Genomic DNA, 24838 nt, shown 5'->3' with positions numbered 1-24838 from the left:
CGATTGGACCGAAAACTAATCAGAGAGGTTGCTCAGATCCTTAACCTCTGCTCGCTCCACATGAAGTGTTTAATACTATCCAGAGAGCCCCGCGGAGTCGGAGCAGAGAGCTGGAATCCTCCCTGGTTGACCGCCTGAGGTCATGTAGATGGCTCCATCTTTCTCTTCAGACTCGAGCAGTTCATAGTACGTGCCCTGTTTCCTGGAGATGCTATGGCGATACATTTTCAGTGGATAATACTTGAGGAAGAATTTGGGAATTATTTAACAAGCTCTAAGAAAGGAAAACGGCATGCAGGGTTTCTCAGCCGCAGCGCTATTGACATTTGGGGCTGAATAACTCTTGCTGCCAAGGCTGTCCTCTGCACTGCACCCTCCACTCCCCTACTCACTAGATGCCAGTAACGCTCCCACCCCCTTCCCCCAACATCGGGAGGACCAAACCCCGATTGCCAGTGCCCCTGGGGGTAGGTTGGGCACCCCAGTTGAGAACCACTGGGTAAAAATAATATTAAAACCCGAAGTTCCTGTCAGCACAAGTCTGGCCCAGTCAAGACCAAAAAGGATGACTCAATTCAGCAAATATTTATTTGAGCACTACCAGATCCTAGTCCTGGTGTTAGAGCTGCTGCCTTGAAACGAGGCTGCGTGTTTGGCAGAGTGAAGAAGGTGACCCCACGCCGCTTGAGCAGAGGCCCGTGCTCTCCGAGGCGGAGCCTGGCGATCCTCCCGCTAAGTTCGACAAGAATTGTGGTGCGAGGGGCGGGCAGTGGGTGGGTCACCGTTTGTTCTCCAAAACAGAAGTAGCTTTTTCCCTTTATTAAGGAAAGACTTACTCATTGAAAAAAAATAAAAGAAGAAAGCAAGCCTATAAAAATCTCTCATAATTCCACCAGCCAAGGAAAATTGTTTTCCAACCGTTTTCACGTGCATGTGACAAGGATCTATGTATGTAGGGACATTTCTGTTTTGTTTTGGACAAAAATGCAATGATAGCATCCATTTATCCTGCCGCTTCTTTCATTTCATGTATTGTGGACATTTTCTCTGTATTTTTTTCTATATTTAGATCCAGATCATATTTTGGAGTGGGTATGTAGTTCTCCATTGCTAGCTTTTAACCTGCAGTGGTACCACCCACCACTAGGGAGCTTTGGAAATGGATGTTCAGAAGGGGGTCATGGGGGGAGGGTATAGCTCAGTGGTAGAGCGCATGCTTAACATGCATGAGGTCCTGAGTTCAATCCCCAGTACCTCCACTTTAAAAAAAATAATAATTAAAATAAACAAATAAACCTAATTACCACCCCCAAAGTAAAAATTAAAAGAAAAAAGAAGGGGGTCATTGTTGTCAAAATGACTAGGGGACTCCCCTTGCATTTTAACGGGTAGGGGCTTGGGACACTAAACATCCTGAAAAGTACCAGATGATCCTGCTCAAAGGAGAATTGACCCCTCCCAGGAGGGGCCAAGAGTACAACCATCGAACCCGGAGTTGAAAATTTATTTTGGAATGTGTGCATCCTTGGTGGCTTTTCTCTGTTATTAGAGGAAGTGGCAGCAGCCAACCTTCCTGTTCACTTGCCTGCTTCTCTCCTTCAGCACAATTCCAGGACGTGGAGAGGTCACCTGTAAACCTCTTAAGACTTTTGATTGGTTGTGCCAGCCGGCTCTCCAGGAATACTGCCACTGGTACACCCTCTGGGTGGATGGGGATGCAGTTTTTCTTTTAGTGCTTCTACTTCTGATCCTTGAAAATCTAAAGAGACCATCAGATTGCTTCTCCTGAGTAAATGCCCTTTAAAGCGGTGTTCCGGATTCTCCAGGCATTTGTGGAGGGTTTTCAAATATGAATGTCCCCAAATCCTTGGTCTCCAAACGTTAGTCATTTTACCTTGACCTTGACTGTATTTTGGCATGTAAAGAATGGCTGTTAGGTTGTTTATCCAGAGCTCTCAACTTTCACTTCAGACTATCACAGGAAAGGTGAAAAGTGGGCACTGGAAGTCATTGCTCAGTTTTTGGCTTTCAAAGCGTCCTTCCATATACGGCAAAGTAGACTGTCCAGTACCACCTAAAGATGGGGGTAAATTAGTTGATTTTGAGCCATGTGAAACTCTAAAATATTTCTCTTGGGGGTATGTAGAGTTCTTTATTTGGCTTTTAATTTAATGACTTCTACTCTTTTATCAAGTATCAGATTAAACGCATTTCCTCAAGGAGCTTCTCTGACCACCCTCCTCTCCTAATACAAGACTAGGTCCCCAGTTCCATGCTTTGTAGCATTCCTCACAGTTTTCCTTTTTAGTGCTTCACAAATTTACCGGTGTAATTATTTAATATTTGGCTTCCCCACTTTGTTTTTGTTTGTTTGTTTGTTTAAAACATTTTTACTGATTTATAATTATTTTACAATGTTGTGTCAAATTCCAGTGTAGAGCACAATTTTTTGGTTATACATGAACATATATATATATTCATTGTCACTTTTTTTCTCTGTGAGCTACTATAAGATCTTGTATATATTTCCCTGTGCTGTACAGTATTATCTTGTTTATCTAGTCTACAATTTTGAAATCCCAGTCTATCCCTTCCCACCCTCCGCCCCCTTGGCAACCACAGGTTTGTAATCTATGTCTATGAGTCTGTTTCTGTCTTGTATTTCTGTTGTGGTGTTTTTTTTTTTTTTTTTTTTTTTTTTTTTAGATTCCACATATGAGTGATCTCATATGGTATTTTTCTTTCTCTTTTTGGCTTACTTCACTCAGAATGACATTCTCCAGGAGCATCCATGTTGCTGCAAATGGCGTTATGTTGTCAGTTTTTATGGCTGAGTAGTATTCCATTGTATAAATATACCACCTCTTCTTTATCCAGTCATCTGTTGATGGACATTTAGGCTGTCTCCATGTCTTGCCTATTGTAAATAATGCTGCTATGAACATTGGGGTGCAGATGTCATTTTGAAGTAGGGTTCCTTCTGGATATATGCCCAGGAGTGGGATTCCTGGGTCAGCTTCCCCAGTTTGATTTAAGATCCACAGAGGCAGGAATCATGTATGCTTTTTTCTTTAGGAATTTTCCAGCATCCAGTACAGTGCCTTACACATGGCAGGCACCTTCCAAGTATTTGTTAAGAGACAGGCAAGTGACAGGGATCTTCTACAGAACCAAAAATGTTCAGGATTGCATCACACTGAAAAGATAAAAGTCTTTTGAATGTTTTTCTACATAAAGCGTTACGAGGTATCAATTATTTCTACTCCCTGTACTTTTCATGTAAGTATTTGTCCTAAGCAGTTTCCCCTAACCATCCCAGCTGCTTCAGAGATGTCTTAGAGTGCAGAGGGGCAGGAGATGGGTGACATCTTGGGATGGAAAGTGCTCCAGTACAAACTTGCAGCAACACTACCAGCTCCAAGACTCAGGGTCTGGAACACAATGCAAGGGAACCAAGAGTCTGGCAGAAGCCCTCTGGGTTTCCAAACCGGAGGACCATTTGTGGCCCAGTGCAAATCTGGAGAAGCCACTGGGAAGCACAAGGTGAGGAGGAAGCATCATCGCCCCATGGGAAGAGCCTCACTTCCAAAGTCAGGTCAGTCTGGCTGCTGCTCCATCCTTTTCTGACCTCGGGGGAGTTGTTCCACTTCCAGGAGCCTCCGTTTCCCCTTGACGGTGATGATAACAAGTGAGAAAGTGATTAAACTTTCATCAAGTGCAGGTTACGTGCCTACCACCGTTTTTAACTTGGCGCGCTTTCTCGTATTTAATTCTCCTAACGACCTTATTTGGTCATTACTGTTGCCATCTCTGTTTTGCAAGTGAGTCAGCCAAGGCTCAGAGAAGTTGAAGAACTTATCCAGCATCGCACAGCTAAGGAGCCTCAGAGAGGGATCCAGTCTTCAGACAGCCTGACCCAGGGGCTGGTACTCAGACCCGTAGAGCAAAGGGCTGATCGGAGCCCTGAGTGAGGGAGGGTGTGGAAAATTCCTCATACAGAGGCTCCACACAGAAGATGCTCAATAAATGGTCATATCCTTATCACCTCTCTTGTAAGTGGCGCTGATAATGGTCGCCCGGAGCAGGTAGGACAAAGGCAAAAGGGATGCTGGGCTGTCCAGGACAGAGGAAGGTTATGTTGGATGGAGGAGGGGCGTTGAGCATACAGTTAACCGGGATCCTGGGTTCCTTCTCGGTCTTCTCGAAGCCTTTTAATGAAATCATTTTGAATTCTGCTGATCCAGAAGCCTTTTGTTCCCCAGCTTCTGTGCTGTGGGCTTGCTGTAAAGGTGCAGCTTCTTCCTAATGAAGCTCTGGCTCCACTGAACCGAAGCCACTTGGACAAGGGCCCAGAAGGAGCCACCTGACTTTGAAAAATCCAGCGCCCCAAGCTGGCTTCGGGGCTGTCTGCCGAAGACATGAGCTCTGCCACCCCCTTCCGTGGTGCCTGGGGTCACCTAAAGCATCACAGTCCCCGGGCTTGGGGAGAGCGAGTCCCTGGGGCCTTTTCTGTGGGCTGTGCACAGTGCAAAGAGAGCCTTCTCGCAAAGCAGAATGGGCCACATCGAGGGACAGGAGGTCAGCAGGAAGCCCCTTCTCCTACCTCCCCGACTTCGCCTCTCACAGCCTCTTTAGTTCCCTCCTCTAATGGACGGGCCTCAGGGCAGCGGTCCACGGGGCTGTATCCCCCTTCCTCAGAGAGGGAGAGCGAATCAGAGAGGACGCTGGGAAACTCTGTGACCGAGGAATAGCCATCCGGCTCTCTTTATTCATCCGCTTCATCGCTGGATATCTCATGTGCGCCTGCTCTGTGCCAGACGCGTCCTAGGCACTGGGTATAAAACAGTAAACAATATCATTATGGTCCCTGCTGCACTGTCGTTGCAAGTGGGGGTATTGGAGACCTGTCAATTAGATAACAGATGATTAAGGTAATTCAACATTGCAATTCAAAAAACGGTATTAGTCATCGTGTTACAAACATTAAGGGAACTCTTCCCTGTGCCGGGCATCACCCTAGGCGCTGTCCGCACTGTGTCTCGTTCAGTCTGTACTAGGAAGGAAGAGCGGGCGCTCCTGGGATGATGGACGTGGGCCGGCGGGTTGTGGCGGGGCCTGGCTGATAGATGGATGGGTCAGGGGCAGCCACTCTTGGGGGGGGGTGGCATTTGGGCTGTTACTGAATGTCATCAGGAAGCCCTGCCTTGCAAAGGTCTGGCTTGTTGCAGAAGTTAAAGTATTTCCGTGAAGCTCAGAAGGGAAGTGAAATGGAGACCAACTTTGGATCTGCCCTGAGAATTTGGGGAGAGTGTTGTTGGACAGTGTGGGGAGAACTGAAGAGGGCCTGTGCAGTGTGCAGCTCTTGTCCTGGCAGCCATCATCACGAGGGCTGGGAAGTCCCTCCGCTGTGCCTGCCCCTGGAAAATCGAAGGAGGTCCGCTCACCCATCACCTTGATGTCTCTGCCTGCAAAGGCAACGGAGATCCCCCATTCAGAAACACCAAGCGCCTAGTGCATACTGGATGTACTTCCACCCCTTGTATCATGTGTCCTGCCTTCTAAAATGTGAGCCTGCTGGAGAGAGACACGCATTGTCTTGCTAAAATAATGTCTGATACATCTTACTTATTCAATAAACAGATGTTTACATGAATAAACAATTGCGTTTAATCCTTGTGCAAAATCCCCACTTTCCAACGAATACCTTGCGGCTCAGGGCAAGGGTGCCCCGACTAGTAATGGGCAGAGCCAGGATTCACACCTGCCTCCTGTCTGACTCCAGTGCCCGCTGGGGCTCCTCTTCCTCCAGCGCTCCTGTTTCATGGCGATCCACCCAGGATATCAGATCCAAGGAAGCCGGCTTAGCGTGTGTTGGAGGAGGGAGCAGCATGTATCAGACTAGGCTCTTTGATTCTGAAGGGAGGGAGATTTCTCCTAATCTCCAGTTAACCTTGGTGACTAAGGAATTCCTCTTTCCGCACCTCCAATTTCCCCATCGCTGCAGGAAGTAGCATGGCCCTGTCTTCAAAGGCTTGTTTTCCGCATCAGCAATCATCTTATCTGTGGATCTTCTCAATCTCTCCTCCTGGCTGAGAGCCCTCATTGTGACAGCTACATTTCCTCTTCTTCCTCCAGCAGCCTTCGTGTTCCTGGTACGGTGTCACATACCTGGGCACTCAACAGTGAGACTCACTGAGCAGATGCTTATCGAGTGCCAGCTGGATGCCAGGCACCGCGGGAACAGCCATGAACAAACAAACAAACAAGCATCCTTGCCTTTATGAAGCTGACACTCTAGTGGAGGATTCAGGCAAATGAACAATTGCATGACTAATGCACTTTCAGAGAATGATGTGTGCTGGGAAAGCAAAAAAAAAAAAAAAGAATGATGTGATTTAGAGCCAGGGTTGGCAAACTCTTTCGGTAAAGAGCCAGATAATTAATATTTCAGGCTTTGTGGGACATCCAGTCTCTGTCGCAAATACCCCACACTGATATAGTACAAAAGCCATTGTAGACAACGTCTAAATGAATGATCGTGGCCTTGTGACAATAAAACTGAATTTATCAAAAAGGCAGCAGGCCTGATTTGATCCAGAGGCTGTAGTTGGTACCCGATTAGAAGCCTGTGCCTTAGATGGGGTGGCCAAAGAAAGCCTCTCTGAGGAGGTGACCCCTGAGCCGAGTTGTTACTGGGAATGAAGGTTAGATGGCCCAGAGGTACTCAACCTAGTCCATTGGTTTTCAAAGGCTGGTTCCCACACCTGCAGCATCAGTTACCACCTGGGAACTTACTCAAAAGTACAGATTCTCAGGCTCTGTCCCAGACCTATTGAACCAGAACTCTGGGGTGGGGCCCAGCAGTCTGTTTCAACAGGGCTTCGGGTGTTTCTGATCTACACCAAAGCATGAGAACTGTCGTCCTTGGGTAATGGAAAAACAACAGTGTTGGAAACGTACAGAACCAAATCTTGGCTCTACCAAGTGGTAAGGCTTTACCACCTTGAGTGCCCTAGGCTGCAGTTGTCTTGTCTGTAAAATGAAGAGGTTTGTGCCCAAGTCTGAAGAAGCCACGAAGGCTAAATGAATTACTCTCTAAAGAGCCTACAAGACGTTGGCCCTTAGTAGGTCTCATAAAATGGTAACTACTGTCATCATCGTCATCATCATCATCGCAATCATCATCATCACTATTTGGGTCTTCAAGACACTGAAGCAGACTTGCGCATGGATAGTAACAGAGGATGAGTTCTGCCATCTTCCCCCGAGCAAGCCGTCTTCCACCCCCAGCGTCTTGCCCCTGATGGACGTTCCCTGAGTACGGCCTGCATACAAAGCTGTTTGTTAAGGGAGGGTTTAAGGTGGGTTTAAAATTCTCCCGCTGGTCCTGCTTCCTGAGCCCTTTCCTTGGCCTCTTAACCTAGAAGATGCTCTGGTCCCTGCTGCTACGGAACCATGAATTTTGCAGCTGGGACTCACCACTGGGCTAGGACCGCAGTGCCAGGCACCCAGCTTTACCATTCACTTTCAGGCTATTGACAGTTGGTTCTTTTTATGTCAAAAGCTGTTTATACCAAGAGGGACACAGGCTGGCCACCATGGGTGAAGGGAAGAAAAACAACAAATCAGTTCATCTCTCAGCCTGCTGGGTGGTTCTGATTCATAGGAAGGGAATGTACAATCTAATACTCCCTCTACAAACTCTTCAAAAAGCATCATTAGACTCACTAGCCGTTTGCCATGTCATCTTCGTTTCATTACTCCATCAGCACGTGCTGAGCCGAAAATGGAATTTCATGGCTACAGTGAGACGCACGCCTCTCCAACCAGACTGGATTGAATTTCTTCTAAGCTGCCTCTCCTGTGTTTGCCTTCAGCGTCACTCACCCCAGTGTGTTCAGTGCTGTGTGAGGAGTGAGTGGGAAAGGGGGATAAGAAGGAAGCAGGAGGAGGCCTGAGTGCAACCTCCGAACAGTTCTCAGGAAATCAGTCACATGCGTGATGCTGTTTCCCTTGGCTCCAGAGATGCACTGACATCATTGAACGGCAATGGGAAATGCGCCTGTGTGTGCAGCCTTCAGTAATGCTGCCTGTTAATGAACTTGTTTTCAACGGAGCCGTCAGAGATGGGGCTAGAACTTGGGTTCACACTTGGCGGGCCTCTGCCAGATGAAGTCAGCAGCGGTGTGGCCAGGTGCCACCAGCAGGACCCTGTCAAGGCTCACGTGCAGAGTGTGAGGGCTGGAGAAGCCAAGGCTCATTTGCAAAGGCAGGAAGGGAGACCTGCCATTGGAGTTCCCAATTTTCAAGACAGATGGCTCCAGCCTTTACAGTAAATGTGTTCTGGGATCTTGGAGATCAGGAGTGAGCCTCAGGACTTCCACTTCCTGCCTGAGTTCCCAGCTGCACACCCTTTCTGCTGACTGAGCAGCCTCCGCTGTGGGCTGACGTGACAGTTGATTTACTGTCAAGGTGTGATCCCCTCTGCCTTCTGACTCATGAGATGTTTTGAGTAGTTTCATGGGATGGTTGGACGAATCCACCATCAAGTCAACTAGTAAATAACTTCCTCCACCTAGCCATCTATTCGTCCATCTGTTCATTCATTCACTTGTGCATTCAGCCATGTATTCATCGGACATTTATTTATTAAGTGCCCGTTACATACAAGCCCTTAGTCGAGGTGTGATTTCAGTGTGGCTGTTCTCCAGGTCCAGTGTAGAACTCGAGCATCCCAGCCCTTGTCTTGACATGGTGCTTTGTGTGGCGTGGAGTCATTCACAGGCAGGTGTAGACAGTCTCTCTTTGTGGAAGACCCACACCGACTTCAGGCTTTGGGCTGGTACCCCAGGGCTTCTGTCTTTTAAGTACCTACCCCTCCGCATTCACAGTGCTCAAGAGTGTAAGCTTTGACACTGACTAGCTCCGTGTTCAAATCCTAGCTGTGCTGCCCTTGAACATGGGCCAAGTTAATCCAGCCCCACAGGCTTTCATTTCATCATCTGAAAAATAAGATTGGTCATTATCTGACTGCAACATAGTTCTGAGGATTAAGTGATGCAATGCCTTCGGCGTGGAGCTTGAGAAAACAGCTGCTTTTTTAGCTCTCTTCTTAATAGCCCCAAATTGAAAAGAACCCAAATGTCCATCAAGAGATGAACAGATAAACAAATTGTTATATCCAAATAGTAAAATGCTACTCTACAATAAAAAGAAATGAACTCTTGTTATATGTAACAACATAAATGAATCTCAGAATCATTATTCTGGATGAAAGAAGCCAGACCGTGAAAGTGCATACTGTGTGATTCCATTTATATAAAACTCTAGAAAATTTAAACTACTCTGTAGTACCAGAAAACAGTGGTTGCTTGGGGATGAGGAAGTGGATGGAGAAAGTGGGAAGGAGGAGGGACAAAAAGGGCAGAGGAAACTTTTGAAAGTAATAGGGTTTTCAGTTTCTTGATTATGCGGATGGTTTTGTGGGTATGTGTAAATGTCAGAACTTACCAAGCTGTATACGTTATTATTTTTTTAACTGAAGTATAATTGGTTACAATGTATCAATTTCTGGTGTATAGTACAGTGTCCCAGCCATGCATACATGTACGTACAACTGAATATATGTATTCATTTTCATATTCTTTTTCATTAAAGATTGTTACAAGATATTGACTATAGTTCCTTGTGCTATACCAAAGAAATTTGTTTTTTAATCTATTTTTATATATAGTGGCTAATATTTGCAAATCTCAGATTCCCAAATTTGTCCCTTCCAACCCCTTTTCCCCCGGTAACCATAAGATTGTTTACAATGTCCGTGAGTCTGTTTCTGTTTTGTAAATGAGTTCATTAGTGTCCTCTTTTTCCTTTTTTAGATTCCACATATGAGTGATATTATATGATATTTTTCTTTCTCTTTCTGGGTTACTTCACTTAGTGTGTTGATCTCTAGCTCCACCCAAGTTGCTGCAAATGGCATTGTTTTATTCTTTTTTATGGCTGAGTAGTATTCCATTGTATACTACAACTTCTTTATCCAGTCATGTGTCGATGGACATTTAGGTTGTTTCCATGTCTTGCCTGTTGTACATAATGCTGCTATGAACATTGGGGTGCATATATCTTTTTGAGTTCCCTCCAGATATATGTCCAGGAGTGGGATTGTTGGATCATATAGTAAGTCTATTTTTAGGTTTTTTGAGGAATCTCCATACTGTTTTCCATAATGGCTGCACCAAACTATTTTGCCATCAACAGTGCAGGAGGGTTCCCTTTTCTCCACACCCTCTCCAGCATTTATCATTTGTGGACTTTTGGATGATGGGTATTCTGACCGGTGTGAGGTGATACCTCATGGTAGTTTTGATTTGCATTTCTCTGGTAATTAGCGATGTTGAGCATTTTTTCATGTGCCTTTTGGTCATTTGTATGTCTTTGTTGGAGAATTGCTTATTTAGGTCTTCTGCCCAGTTTTAGATTGGGTTTTTGTTGTTATTAAGTTATATGAACTGTGTATATATTCTGGAAATTAAACCTTTGTCAGTCACATTATTTGCAGATACTCCCATTTCCTAGATGGTTGTTTTGTTTTGCTTATGGTTTCCTTTACTATGCAAAAGCTTGTAAGTCTAATTAGGTCTCACTTGTTAATTTTTGCTTTTATTTCTATTGCCTGGGCAGACTGCCCTAGGAGAACACTGCTGAGATTTATGTGAGAGACTGTTTTGCCCATGTTTTCTTCTAGGTGGTTTATCATGTCTTGTCTTATATTTAAGTCTTTAAGCCATTTTGAGTTTATTTTTGTGTATGGTGTGAGTGAGTGTTCTAAACTCATTGATTTACATGCTGCTTGCAAGTTTTCCTAACACCACTTGCTGAAGAAACTTGTCTTTTCTCCATTGTGTATTCCTGCCTCCTTTGTCAAAGATTAATTGACCATAGGTCTGTGGGTTTATTTCTGGGCTCTCTGTTCTGTTCCATTGATCCATGTGTCTGTTTTTATGCCAGTGCCACAGTTTTGATTACTGCAGCTCTATAGTGTTGTCTGAAGTCTAGGAGAGTTATTCCTCCAGCTTCATTCTTTTTCTTCAGAATTGCTTTGGCAATTCTGGGTCTTTTGTGACGCCGTATAAATTTTAGAATCATTTGTTACAGTTCTGTAAAAAATACCCTGGGTAATTTGATAGTGATCGCATTCAATCTGCAGATTGCCTTGGGCAGTATGACCATTTTAAAGATACTGATTCTTCCAATCCAAGAGCATGGGGTAATCTTCCCATTTCTTTAAGTCCTCTTTAATTTCCTTAATCAATGTTTTGCAGTTCTCCATGTACAAATCTTTCACCTCTTTGGTCAGATTTATTCCTAAGTATTTTATTGTTTTAGATGTGATTTTAAAAGGGATTCTTTCTTTACTTTCTTTCCCTGATATTTCATTGTTAATGTAAAGAAATGCAACTGATTTCTGTATGTTAATCTTGTATCCTGCTGCCTTACCAAATTCTTTTGTCAGCTCTTGGAGTTTTTCTGTGAAGCTTTTCGAGTTTTCTATATATAGTTTCATGTGATCTGCATATAGCGACAATTTTAACTCTTCTCTTCCAATTTGGACCCCTTTTAAATTTCTTTTTCTTGCCTGATGGCTGTGGCTAGGACTTCCAAGACTATGTTGAATAGAAGTGGTGAGGCTCAGCATCCTTGTTTGGTTCCAGATTTTAGTGGGAAGGGTTTCAGTTTTTCACCGTTGAGTATTATGCTGGCTGAGGATTTGTCATAAATAGCTTTTATTAGGCTGAGATATGTCCCCTCTATACCCACTTTGGTAAGAGTTTTTTTTATCGTAAATAGATGTTTAATTTTGTCAAATGCTTTTTCTGCATCTATTGAGAAGATGATGTGATTTTTGCCCTTTCTTTTGTGGATGTGGTATATCACATTGATTGATTTGTGGATGTTGAACCATCTTTGTGTCCCTGGGATGAATCCAAGTTGATCATTGTATATGATCTTTTTTATGTGCTGTAGGATTCTGCTTGCTAATATTTTGTTGAGGATTTTTGCATCTATATTCATCAGTGATATTGGTCTGTAATTTTCTTTTTTGGTAGTGTCTTTGTCTGGTTTTGGTATCAGTGTGATGATGGCTTCATAGAATGAGTTTGGGAGTATTCCTTCCTTTTCAGTCTTTTGGAAGAATTTGAGAAGGACTGCTGTGAGTTCTTATTTGTATGTTTCGTAGAATTCCCCAGTGAAGCCATCTGGTCCTGGACCTTTATTTATAGTGAGGTTTTTTTTATTGCTGATTCTATTTCATTTCTAATGATCGAACTGTTCAAGTGGTCTGTTTCTTCTTGATTCAGTCCCCAAGTTGTATACTTTAAATATATCAAATTTATTATATTTCAAATACCTCAATGAAGTAAATGGATGAATGAATGAAGTTGCTTTTTTGCAAATAGGAAGGCAAGCATCCTTGTATGCCAGTGATGGAGTCTTCCTAATGTTTCATGGTTGCCTCAGGAAGTAACTCAGCCCTTTGGCCAAATACTGTCAGAAAGAATTTCTCATTATTAATTATGCACAATAAAAACAGAGATTTGGGATAGACACTCATCAACACCCAGATGGATGGCACTAAAAAAATCAGTTCCACAGACTGTCTCATTTTATATCCTCTAGGACAGTGCCTGCCATGTAATTGGCACTCAGTACATAGTGGTGGTCGTTTTTATTGCTATGGCAATTAGAAAGACTGATTAAAACTCGGTGATCGGATCTTGCTAAGAGAAGCTAACTATTCAGGCAATTTCTGAACCTGTATTTTCTGAGACAGACGGATAAATTCATAAGCTCTCAGCTTGGTAAGGGATCAGAGCTGCCACATACAGTTGTACAATTTGTGTACTGCACAAAGGTGACTGGCCAAGGAGGTGATTAAAGGTTGATACTCACCTGGGCTCTGATGAATCCCAACTGGAGGAGGACATTTTGTTGAACCCAAGTCACCTTGCAGTTTACCTGGCTGTGATGCAGAACTCGTATCTTCCAAGATTGGGAGCTTGCCTTTTCTAATTTGTAGTTGAGGCTGGGTGGTGGGGGTAGCGAGGGGGAGGAGTGTTTCTAATTTCCTTAAAGGTACCGAAAAGTCTAGCAGCAACCTAGGAGGGATGGTAAACATTAACTAGCCTAGCCCATTGATGGCTTCTCATTCCTTCCTTGCAGCTCTGGGATGCTGGGAAACCTCCTTTCTGATTCTCACCAAAGGGTGTTAGAAATAAGAGGCGTTATCTAAACCCTCACTGGCATTGAGTGATTGGGGGAGGGGAGGAGGGAAGTTATGATTTCCCCAGCTTGATGGTCAAGATTTTGAATGTTTCAGGCCCTTTTCTTCTCTCCTTTCTCATCCACCATTTTGCAAATCATTGCAGGCATCACAGCCTGGAACACAAAGGCAGGCAGAAAAAGGAGCTAAAATGCCAACCAGCTAATTTTGTCAATCTTAGCAACTCTGTTCATGTTGTTTGAAGGAGAAGGTCAAATCAAACCATAGAAATAAACTTGAAGTTGGACTTGTGCATGACTTTGAGGCATCCATCCTCTCCTGGACCCCGTGGCTGTGTGGAAATCAAGAATTCATCTGGATGTTGAATATGAGATGAGGAATAGCTCTGCTGAAATACAGTCAGTGGGTGGTCATTCGCAAGCATAGCGATGAAAAGCTATGGCTGTGGTATCAGATACACATGGAAGCTGACCCAGCCCTGCTGCTCTCTGGCTGTATTTATGATTGGAACCAGTTATTTTACCTAGGTGAAGTCATTTTTTTCTTGTCTATAAAATGAAGATAGTAATGGTTCCTGCCTTATAAGGCAAGTATTCCAGTACCTGGTTTTTCAAGAAGCATTAGACAGAATTACTGATTGGAAAGGCCAATTAGTGTAAAAACAATTTTCTTGGAAAAGCTCGCCTGAAGGAAAAAAAAAAAAGATCTCAGTCTAAAGCTCTTGTTCAGAGATTGGGGGTAGTGGGGGTAGGGGAGATAAGAAATAAGACTGCAGAGATGATTAAAACTAAACCTTGCATTTGATATCCAAGAAAGCAGTTATCAGAGAAAATATATGACTTGCACATAGAGCCAGAATTTAGGAAGCAGAGTTCATTTATTTCACCACCCTTCCCCTTACAACATCAGGGGGAAATACCTAAGGACTGTAAAACAGACACAGGTACAGAAGAGGAGGCATTCAAGTCCAGAAAGTGTTATTTATCAGAAAAGGTCATTTCAGACATGGTTATCTAAGTGACCTTCACCAAGTTTTCTTAGCAGCTTCTAGGTTCTGCTCCCCATTTGGAAAATAAGGATGTGAAATCTTTTCTTCTCACTATAAATAAAAAAACAAAATTTAATGTTTCCAAATTGTTGGAAGGCAGGTGATAGAGTTGATGAATAATAATGACTCTTGTAATATATTCTGTAGCCCGTTATAATTTTTTGTCTTTCTGATCCACTGATGCTGAGAAACATATCTTAAAATCTCTCATTGTGTTCTTCGATGTCTTGTGTTTCTGTTTTTGCTTTATGTATTTTGAGGCTATAGTTTTGGATACCTACAAGTTTACAAATGCACTATAATTTTTATAGGTTTTTTTTTTCCTTTGATTATTTTGTAACATCTTTAAATTTCCTTTCCATTTAATCTACTTTAACATGAAGGTCATTTTTATGGTTCTTAAAAAGTTTATGAGCAGCTTCCTTAATAATATTTTCCAGGGATATCAGTAGTGAACTAGTAGCTCATTCAACAAATTGTATCACTGATAATCTTGAAATGATCAAGGATCTGTTAACCAATTATGACATCTCTTTTTCTCCCTCCTAATTATATTTACCTAAATTCTAGTTTGTTCAGTATTAACACTGCATACTAGCTTTCTTTTGGGGGAATAATTGCAAGACTGTACTTTTTCATTCTTTCATTTCTTATGGATTTAGTTATTTATTTTATTTCTAATGGATTTATTTACTTCTTATGGACCTTTTCTTATGGATTTGTTCTAAGTAAGCAGCATATAATGGATATTGTGGGGTTTTTTAATTCAGACTGATAACCTTTTAATTGATGGATATAATAGATAAAACATTTATTATGGTAACTTAGGTAACTGTTCTACCACTTTTTTGTTGTTGTCTTCTGTTTGCCATGTTTTTTCCTCTGCTTTTTTCTTTTTAATTCTTGACTTTCATTTTTTGGTCAAATTTTCCTTGTTTCCTTCCTTTTCCTTTGCTTTTTGGAAAGGTAGAGAGTACATTTCTTTTTTTGTGTCAACTACTCACCGTTTCTTAACACCCAGCCATGCTGCATCCCTTCCCAGTTTTCAAGTACCTGAGCTTCTTCCAGCCTCAGGACCTTCTCACCTGCTGTAGTTAATGCATTGCTTTTTCACTTCATACATTTTAAATGAGTTTTAGTCTTCCTTCTGTGACAGGGACCTTATGTGATGCACTTTTTAGTACCATGTCTTTGATTGCTTATGAAAGATTTTTCCTTCCAACTTACATAGCCTGCATCTCAGTATACTTCGAAGCCACTTCACCTGACCTTGAATTCATATTTACTCAAGCTTCAGTAAAATATCATTTTTGGATACTGTCTTTTTAAGCCAAAATCACATCAGTACTAATAATTTTAAGGTCATTTTATGTCTGTTACTTACAGCTTTACTTCTTTCACTTAATATATGTATGACCTGATCCTGAAACTCCCCGTTTTCATAGGTCCACGTCCTGAAAAAAAAAAAAAAAGGATGCTTAAAATTAAGACTTTTTTCCTTTTTCATTTCATTTCCTGTTTCCAAAAAATAGTTTAGAGGAGTTGTCAGTAGAGTAACTAAACCCAAGACTAAAGGTTCCTTCTACAAATGGGTACTTTAATCGGCAAAGCACAAAACAGTACCTGGTTTTTTTGGGAAGAGACCAGGATAGCATGTGGATGCAGATTGTTTTAGACTAGATGTTGCGGGTGTCAAAATGCTGAAGGGGGCCTCCTGGAACTGCCTATGAAGGCCTGAGCCTAGTTGGTATTGAGTTCTCTTGCAATTATTGACTAACACATCTGCTTGCTTCTCATGCCGCCCCAAGAGCAATCAGGACTCTGTCATGAGCTGGGAAGAGATGCTGTGTAATGGGAATTCTGTGAGCTGTAAAATATTGAGGTAATGCCCCAAGGCTGAAAATTCAGGAGAAATAACTTCCCCGGGTATTCATAGCGATGTATCCCACGGGTCTTCTCAGTAGAAGCACACTACAGTTCTCTCATTTGTTATAGATTCTGATGGCTGAGGCCAGAGGCGCTCCCCTGCACTCTTTAATTGCCTTATGAAGAACAGAAGGAAGGTTGCTTATAAAAGGGCTTAATTGTAAGTATAGATACATGGTCTGGCTAATTTTTTTTCCCCACTAGTTTTCACCATAGTGTCAGAGAAGTGTGACTGCAAAAGAACATTTGGTACCAACATGTAATAAAAAATCACTCCAATTAAAAAATGAAAATCACTCTCAACTCTAGTCAAATTCATAGAGACAGAAAGGAGAATGGTGGTTGTCATCAGCTTAAGGAAAGAGAAATGGGGAATTCGTACTGAATGGGTACAGAGTGTTAGTTTGGGAAGATGAAAAGTTCTGGAAATGGATAGTGGTGATGGTTGCCCAACAATATATTTAATGCCACTTAAAAATGGTTAAAGTGGTCAATTTTGTGTTATGTACATTTACCACAAAAGAAAGAAATACATGAAATAAAATCATAAAATAAACATTTTCAGTGTCCTCTGGGGAATCAGAGCATTCACTTAAGGACCTCAAGGCCTTCTGCAGGGAGGTGCATGGGAGTATTAATTTCTCTTGCATAGACCTCAAAGAAAGAAAAATTGAAGGCTGAGTCCATTCACATAGCCCTTACATAACGTATGCACATAACATTCAAAGCAGACACGTCACCACATACCACTGTTGATCTCCGCCGTCTTTGGAGTTCCACCTGGTCCACGTGGCTTTCATGATGAAGCAGCCTCTCCAGCCTGTTTATTATTTCAGGTTGTGACAGGAACCACAAGCTTGAAGAATGAGCTGTGACTAGTCTGGTCACGGAGTCTTCAGTTGCTCAAGGCAGAGTATAGTCCTGTGTGGTTTAGGGAGAAATGGAAAGAAAATGAGTTTTAAAATCAGACCTGAACTTAAATCTTGGCTCAGCCCCTTACTCCTGAGTTTTCATGGTCATTCCCAGGCAGGTGCAGAGGGACAATTTTTTTTTTTTATTGAAGTATATAGTTGATTTGCAATATTGTATGAGTTTCAAGGATAGAACAAAGTGATTTCATTTTATTTTTTTAGATTATATTCCGTTATAGGTTATTACAAGATATTGAATATAATTCCCTATGCTGTACAGTAAATCCTCATTGCTTACCTTTTTTTTTTGTATAGTAGTGTGTATCTGTTAATCTTATACTCCGAATCTGTCCCTCCCCTCTTCCCTCTCCCCTTTGATAATCTTAAATTTGTTTTGTCTGTGAGTCTGTTTCTGTTTTGTGTATAAATTGATTTGTATTATTTTTTTAGATTCCACATATAAGTGATATATAATATTTGTCTTTCTCTCTTACTTAGTATGATAATCTCTAGGTTTATCTATGTTGTTGCAAATGGTAATATTTCATTCATATATATATATATAAAACTCAACTCTAACACAGCACATCCTCTTAATTCAGCTGTCTGTTGATGAACGCTTGGGTTGTTTCTATGTCTTGGCTATTGTAAATAGTGCTGCTGTGAACATTGGGGTGCATGTGTCTGTTTGAATTAAGAGTTTTCATCTTTTCCAGATATGTTCCCAGGAGTGGGATTGCCGGATCACAAAGTAGTACAATTTTTAGTTTTTTAAGGACCTTTCATGGTGTTTTCCAAAGCAGTTGCACCACTTTACATTCACACCAACAGTGCATGAGGGTTCCCTTTTCTCTGCACTCTCTTCAGCATTTATTATTTGTAGACTTTTTGATGATGGCCATTCTGACCAGTGTGAAGTGATACCTTATTGTGGTTTTTGATTTGCATTTCTCTGATAATTAGTGATGCGGAGCATCTTTTCATGTGCCTGTTGGCCGTTTCTATATCTTCTTTGGAAAAATGTCTACTTAGGTCTGCTGCCCATTTTTTGATGGGGTTGTTTGTTTTTTCGTTACTAAGTTGTATGGGCTATTTGTATATTTTGGATATTAACCCCTTGTCAGTCACGTCATTTAAAAATATTTTCTTCTATTCTGTAAGCTGTCTTTTTGTTTTATTGATGGTTTCCTTCAGAGGGCAAAAAAAAAATTGAATATTATTCAGCCATCAAGTGTCATGAAGTTCTGATAGATGCTACAACATGAATGAACCTTGAAAACCTTATGCTAAGTGAAATAAGCCAGACACAAAAAGAAAAATATTCTGGTTCCACTTAGATGAAATATCTAGACTAGGTAAATTCATAGAGACAGAAAGCAGATTAGAGGTTATCAGGGGCTGGGAGGAGGGAGCACTGGATAATTATTGCTTAATAGGTAGAGAGTTTCTGTTTCATGGGTTGAAACAGTTTTGCAAATAGATTGTGGTGATGGTTGTAAAACATTGTGAATATAATTAATACCACTGAATTGTACACTTTGAAATGATTAAAATAGCAAATTTTGTTATATATGTTTTGCCAACAGTAAGAACAAAATTTTTAATTTCTTAAGTAAAAAACATCTTTGGTGCAAAGCCAGTGGTATTGTGGTGGTGTTTGTTACTGTGGCACCATCTTGATCATCCTAACCAAACCTTCCTTCCTGCCAGTTCCTCTAAAATGGCAGAATATAGGTCATGTAATATTTTATGGACACAGCTAACCTTGAACCATGGTATTACCTTCCCTGATCTTTTGGTTTCTCAGAACAGGAAAGATTAAATTCTTGCAATTGCATCCAGAATATATTTGAAACTTAACAAGGCAAGCAGCGTAACTCAGGCTGCAAGTAGCCTTGATGGTCAGAGATACCTGCTTCATAATGTGTAACTGGGCATCTTTCTGTGAAAGCAAGCTCCAGTTTATTTAAGAAAGAATTCTTCTCGGAATTATAGCATGTGTCATTCTGTATCACTTCTTAACAGTTCAAAAGTTGGATTTGTCTTGGGGTATCTTCTGTTGCTGCTCTCAAAACTTTCTCCACGATGGTTTTACATGACGTTGTGAATCTGCTGACTAATAATAGAGTGGGGGGAGTGGATTAATTACACTTACAGTGCTCTACTGTTATTTTCTTCTTATCTTTAAAAAAAATTTTTTTAATGAAGGTACTGAGGATTGAACCCAGGACCTCGTGTATGCTAGGCACGCACTCTACCACTGAGCTATTACCCTCCCCCTCTTCTCACCGTTTTAAAGAGAGTCTGCCAAAGAAACGGACTTGTAAGTTTCCAAGACAAAGATGTCCTGGAACTGGCTTTTCAGCATCACAAGATCCAGTTGGTCATTTTTCAGGAATTTCGTAAGCCAGTTAAATTCAGCCATTCCTAAAACTTAATTATATAAACTTAAACTACATTAAAAAGAAAGATAATAAATACTGAAAACTCATCACTTCCTAATTCCTTTCCCATATTTCACTATCATCTGTGCTCTTGAAGTTATTTCAGTTTTTATACCCATAGGGTGGAAATACTATCTAACTGTATGCTGCGATGCCTCTGCTCAGTCCCACATCCAGTGAGTCACCCTGGCACCTTGAAATCAGCCCTCGTGGGATTATTTATACCGTGGAAATTAGCAAATGCTGCAGATTCGGAGATTTGACTTATGGCTTTTGAACCTCTGAAGTGTTTTTCTCAGCCTCTCATGGCCTTTGCACTACTTTAACTTTTCATTATAGTCATTTGTCTACGTGTCTTATACGCACTAGGAAAATATAACCTCCTTCAAACAGGTTAGTTTCTTATTCACGTGCGTGTCCTTCCCCACCAGCCCTCCACAGTGCCTTGCGTGTCTAGACCGTGTTAGTGTGCTCGGGCTGCCGTGACAGAATACCACAGATGGGGTGGCTGAAACAACACAAATTTACTTCTTGACAGTTTTAGAGGGTGGAGGCCCAAGATCAGGGTGCTGGCAGGGTTGGTTTCTGATGAGTCCTCACTTTGGTTTGCGTTCGGCCACCTTCTTGCTGTGTCTTCACATGGCCTTTTCTGTGTGCATGGGCACTCCTAGTGTCTCTTCCTCTTTTTATAAGGATATCAGTCCTTTCTGATTATAGCCCCAATCTTATGACCTCACTCCTTAAAGGCTCTGTCTCCAAATACAGTCACATAGGAGGTTAGCCGTTCAGCATGTGAGTTGGGGGTGGGGAGTGGGGGAGGAGGCACAGTTGGGTCCAGAACGTAGACATCTGTGACTTACAGATTAAATTGCTTCAGAGCTAAGAAATACAGATCCTTCTCTGTGCACCTGTTTTTGTGCTAGTCATATTACAGGCATACCTCACGATTCGCAAATTCAGTTCCAGACCACCACAGTAAAGCGAGTATCGTAATAAAGTCACAATATTTTTGGCTTCCCAGTGCGTATAAAAGTTATGTTTATGCTTTACTGTTGTCTGTGAAGTGTACAATAGCGTTTTGTCTAAAAAGAAAATGTACACGCATTAATTAAAAAATGCTTTATTGCTTAAAACTGCTAACCATCACCTGAGCCTTCAGCAAGCCGTCATCTTTTTGCTGGTGGGGAATCTTGCTTGATGTTGATGGCTGCTGACTGGTTGGGGTGGTGGTTGCTGAAGGTTGGGGTAACTGTCGCGGTTTCTTGAACTATAGCAGTTGAAGTTGCCCCGTCGATTGATGCTTCCTTTAATAAACGATTTCTCTGTGGCGTGCGATGCTGTGTGATAGCCTTCACCCGCGGTAGGGCTCTTTTCAGATTGGAGCCGATGCTCTCAAACCCTGCTGCTGCTGCTTCAGCCAAGTTGAGATCATATGCTAAATCCTTTGTTGTCATTTCAGCAGTCTTCACAGCATCTTCATCAGGGCTAGATTCTATTTCAAGAAACCATTTTCTTTGCTCATCTGTAAGAAGCCACTGCTCATCTGTTGGTTTTATCCTGAGATTGCAGCCAATCACTCACATCTTCAGACTCCCCTTCTAATTCCGGTTCTCTTGCTCTTTCTACCACATCTGCAGTTAATTCCTCCGCTGAAGCCTTGAACCCCTTAAAGTCACCCATGAGGGTTGAAAACAGCTTCTTCCAGACTCCTGTGAATGTTGAAATGTTGCTCTCTAACCGTGAATCATGGATGTTCTTAAATTATAAGACTTGAGAGTCAAGGTGACTCCTTGATCCAGGGGCCGCAGCATGACTGCTGTGTTAGCAGGCATCATGAATCGCGTTGTCCATCTCCGTCAGAGCTCTTGGGTGATCCGGTGCACTGTCAGTAAACAGCGATACTTTAAAAGGAGTCTTTCCTTCTGAGCAGTAGGTCTCAAGAGTGGGCTTAAAATACTCAATAAACCATGTTGTAAACAGATGTACTGTCATCGAGGCTTTGTTTTCCCTTTAAAGATAGAGCGCAGGCAGAGTAGATTTAGCATCATTCCTAAGGGTCCTAGGATTGTCGGGATGGTAAATGAGCATTGGCTTCAACTTAAGGTCACCAGCTACTTTAGCCCCTAACAAGAAAGTCAGTCTGTCCTTTGAAGCTTTGAAGCCAGGCATTGACTTCTCCTCTGTAGCTATGAAAGCTCTACATGGCATCTTCTTCCAATATATGGCTGTTTCATCTACCTACATTGAAAAATCTTTCTTTTTTTTTTTAGTGTAGCCACCTTCACGAATTATCTCAGCTAGATCTTCTGGATAACTTGCTGCAGCTTCGACATCAGAACTTGCTGCTCCACTTGGTGCTTTTATATTAAGGAGATGGCTTTTCCCCTTAAATCTCATGAACCAACCTCTGCTGGCTTCAAATTTTTCTTCTGTAGGTTCCTCACCTCTCTCATAGAGTAGAAGAGAATTAGGGCTTTGCTCCAGGTCAGACTTTGGCTTAAGGGAATGTTATGACTGGTTTGATCTTTTGTCCAGACCACTCAAACTTTCTCCATTATCAGCAGGAGGGCTGTTTTGCTTTCTTGTTATTTGTGTGTTCACTGAAGTGGCACTTTTAATTTCCTTCAAGAACTTTGCCTTTGCACTCACAACTTGGCTAACTTTGGAGCAGATACCTTTCAGCCTGTCTCCCTGTCTTGGCTTTCAACATGCCTTTTTCAGTAGTGACATCAGAAATCACTGATCAGAGATCACCTTAACTAATACATTAACAGTGAGAAAGTTTGAAACATTGGGAGAATTACCAAAATGTGACTCAGAGACACAGACTGAGAAGATGCTGTTGGAAAAATGGCACTGATGGACTTGTTTGTTGCGGCGTTGCCACAAACCTTCAATTCGTAAAAAACGCAGTATCTGCGCAGCACAGAAAAGCAAAGCTCACTAAAACGATGTGTGCTTGAATACCATTTGAGCCTCTTAGCATTGTTTCAAAGTAAATACTATCGCCCCATTTTACAGATGGAGATACTGACTCTGTAAGAGATAAAGTAATTTGCCCAACTATGTACAGATGGTAAGTGTTCAGTCTATTAGTTCAGATCCAAACAGTGTGACTCCAAACACTTAGCCACCCCAGGGAAGTGTCACCCTGCTTTTTCCTACAGATGTATCTGTGTTTTTTGTCTAAAGGCAACATTGAAACTATTTTCCAAAAAAGTAAACAACAGTCGGGGAATTTTTAGTAGAGCATGTATGTAAATGTGTAGACACTCTGCAGAGTATTTTTTGTTTTGTTCTGTTGGCTAATAGAGGTTTTATTTTGTTAGTTAATAGAGGTACTGAGGATTGAACCCAGGACCTCGTGCATGCTAAGCACGTGCTCTAACAGAGCTATATACCTCCCCACCCCTCTGCAAAGTGTTTTGATAAAATTGGGGTGAGGGAGTTTTTATGTCATTACAACTCAGAGAGTATTTAACACCAAGTTCTTCTGCTTCTGAGACCTCTTTAAGACAGGGTGAAATCATTGTCTGTCGGCTACTGCTCCAGACTACATGGAACATATTTTCTGACTAAACCTTGAAGTTTAATATTCTAAATAGAACAATTTTAAACTAAAAAGATTGGAAAGAGAGTGAGCACATGAGAGCCAACAGGCATAGCAGAAAAAACAGCTCATGTGTTTTTAAATCTCAGTACCTGCTTAGGATGTAATGTGATTAATTTGTTTGAACAGAGTTGACTCAACTTGAAAGAAGTTCTCTGGCTTCAGATAAAAAGGGGTGTTGCTTAGTTCTCTTCTTCTTAAAGAAACAGTACATTGATGGTATTTTATTCATCCTTCTCTTTGCATCCTCGCCATCCACCCCACATCCATCATCTTTGGTGAAAAAGCAAGTGCTTTGATGGCGTGAAAGGGAAGCTCTGTGAGTTTTACTCTGATTCCTCCTGAAACCTCCCCTGGGTATCCTGTTGCTGCACGTACCCATCCACATCCACTGATAAACCAGAAAGGCAAACAGATGAGACCCGAACACAGCACACACTCATTCAGCAAACATTTGTTGAGTACCAACTATGTGTGCCACCTTCTTCTGGGGGTAGAGAGTGAACAAAGCCCCAGGCGTTCTCATACTAGAAGGAAGAGAGGACGATGAACAAGTAGATGCTGCATCAGCAACTGGTAAAAATCTTTGGAGAAAAGCAGGCGCATTGTTTATCAGTTTCAGCACTAATGACATTTGGATCCAGATTCTTCTTTACTGTGGAAACCATCCTACGCATCGTAGGAGATTTAGCAACATCCCTGGCCTTGACCCATTCTGTGTCAATAGCTCACGTGCGCACGCACGCGCGCACACACAGCACTTGTGACAACAGTGAGTGTTTCCAGACATTGCCACGTATCCCTTGAGGGAGTCACCATTAGCCCCAGTTTGAGAAGCACTGGTCTAAAGAGTAAGAGGTGTGGGTGCTGATTTATTGGGGTCTGGGAAGACCTCTCTGATAAGGTGACTTGTGAGCAAAGACTGAAAGAAGTGAGGCTGGGCATCATGTAAATACCTGGGGAAGGAATGTTCCTGGCAAAGAGAACAGCCAGTGCAAAGGCCCTGAGGCAGGAGGGATAGCAAGGAGGCCATTGTGAGCAAGCCTGAACATGAGGAATATAGTAAGTGATGTGATCAGCCAGGTCTTAAGGAGGCAAGATCATGATACTACAGTGAGGACTTTGGCTTTGAATCCGAGGAGGATGAGATGTCATGAAGGGTTTTGAGAAGAGCAGTAACATGACCTGTTTTATACTCAGATAGAGTTGTTCTACTGAATAGTCACCTGCAAGGGCACAAAGGTAAAAGGCAGGGTCCAGAAGCAGCCATGGCTATAACCCCAGTGAGCACTTAGTCGAGGCTGGACTGGTTGTGAAGGGGTCAGGGGGAATGAGTGGATTCTGGATTTATTTTGAGTCTAAATCTGACATGGTTTGCTGTTGAATCAGACATCCAGAGCAAAAAAAAAAAAAAAAAAAAAGTAGGGGCTGGGGGATAGTGTTTGAAATATTCTTGATTTTGGATCCCAGTCCTTGGGGAGTTTAAGCATGATGTAGGCATGGTTTAGGCATTAGGTTTTAGACTGATGTTTTCTAAATTACTTCCTGAGTAAACCAATTAAAATTATAATGTGAGTCTCCAGGAGAAAAGGGAAGGAGCCAAACTTGGTACGA

At 42.1% G+C, this 24838-nt stretch overlaps 1 protein-coding gene and 1 non-coding gene across 11 annotated transcripts in view; both read left to right on the top strand.

Moving 5' to 3' along the window:
• Window positions 1-24838, top strand: part of PRICKLE2 (prickle planar cell polarity protein 2) — a 357036-nt gene that overhangs the window by 270157 nt on the left and 62041 nt on the right. The window lies entirely within an intron of this gene.
• TRNAV-AAC (transfer RNA valine (anticodon AAC)) lies at window positions 1187-1259 on the top strand. Its single transcript has one exon. It is a non-coding gene; the product is annotated as a tRNA-Val (tRNA).

This window comes from Vicugna pacos, chromosome 17, assembly GCF_048564905.1.
Source record: "Vicugna pacos chromosome 17, VicPac4, whole genome shotgun sequence".
In the NCBI taxonomy this organism is placed as follows: domain Eukaryota; kingdom Metazoa; phylum Chordata; class Mammalia; order Artiodactyla; family Camelidae; genus Vicugna; species Vicugna pacos.
This window is presented reverse-complemented; position numbering and strand designations above follow the sequence as displayed.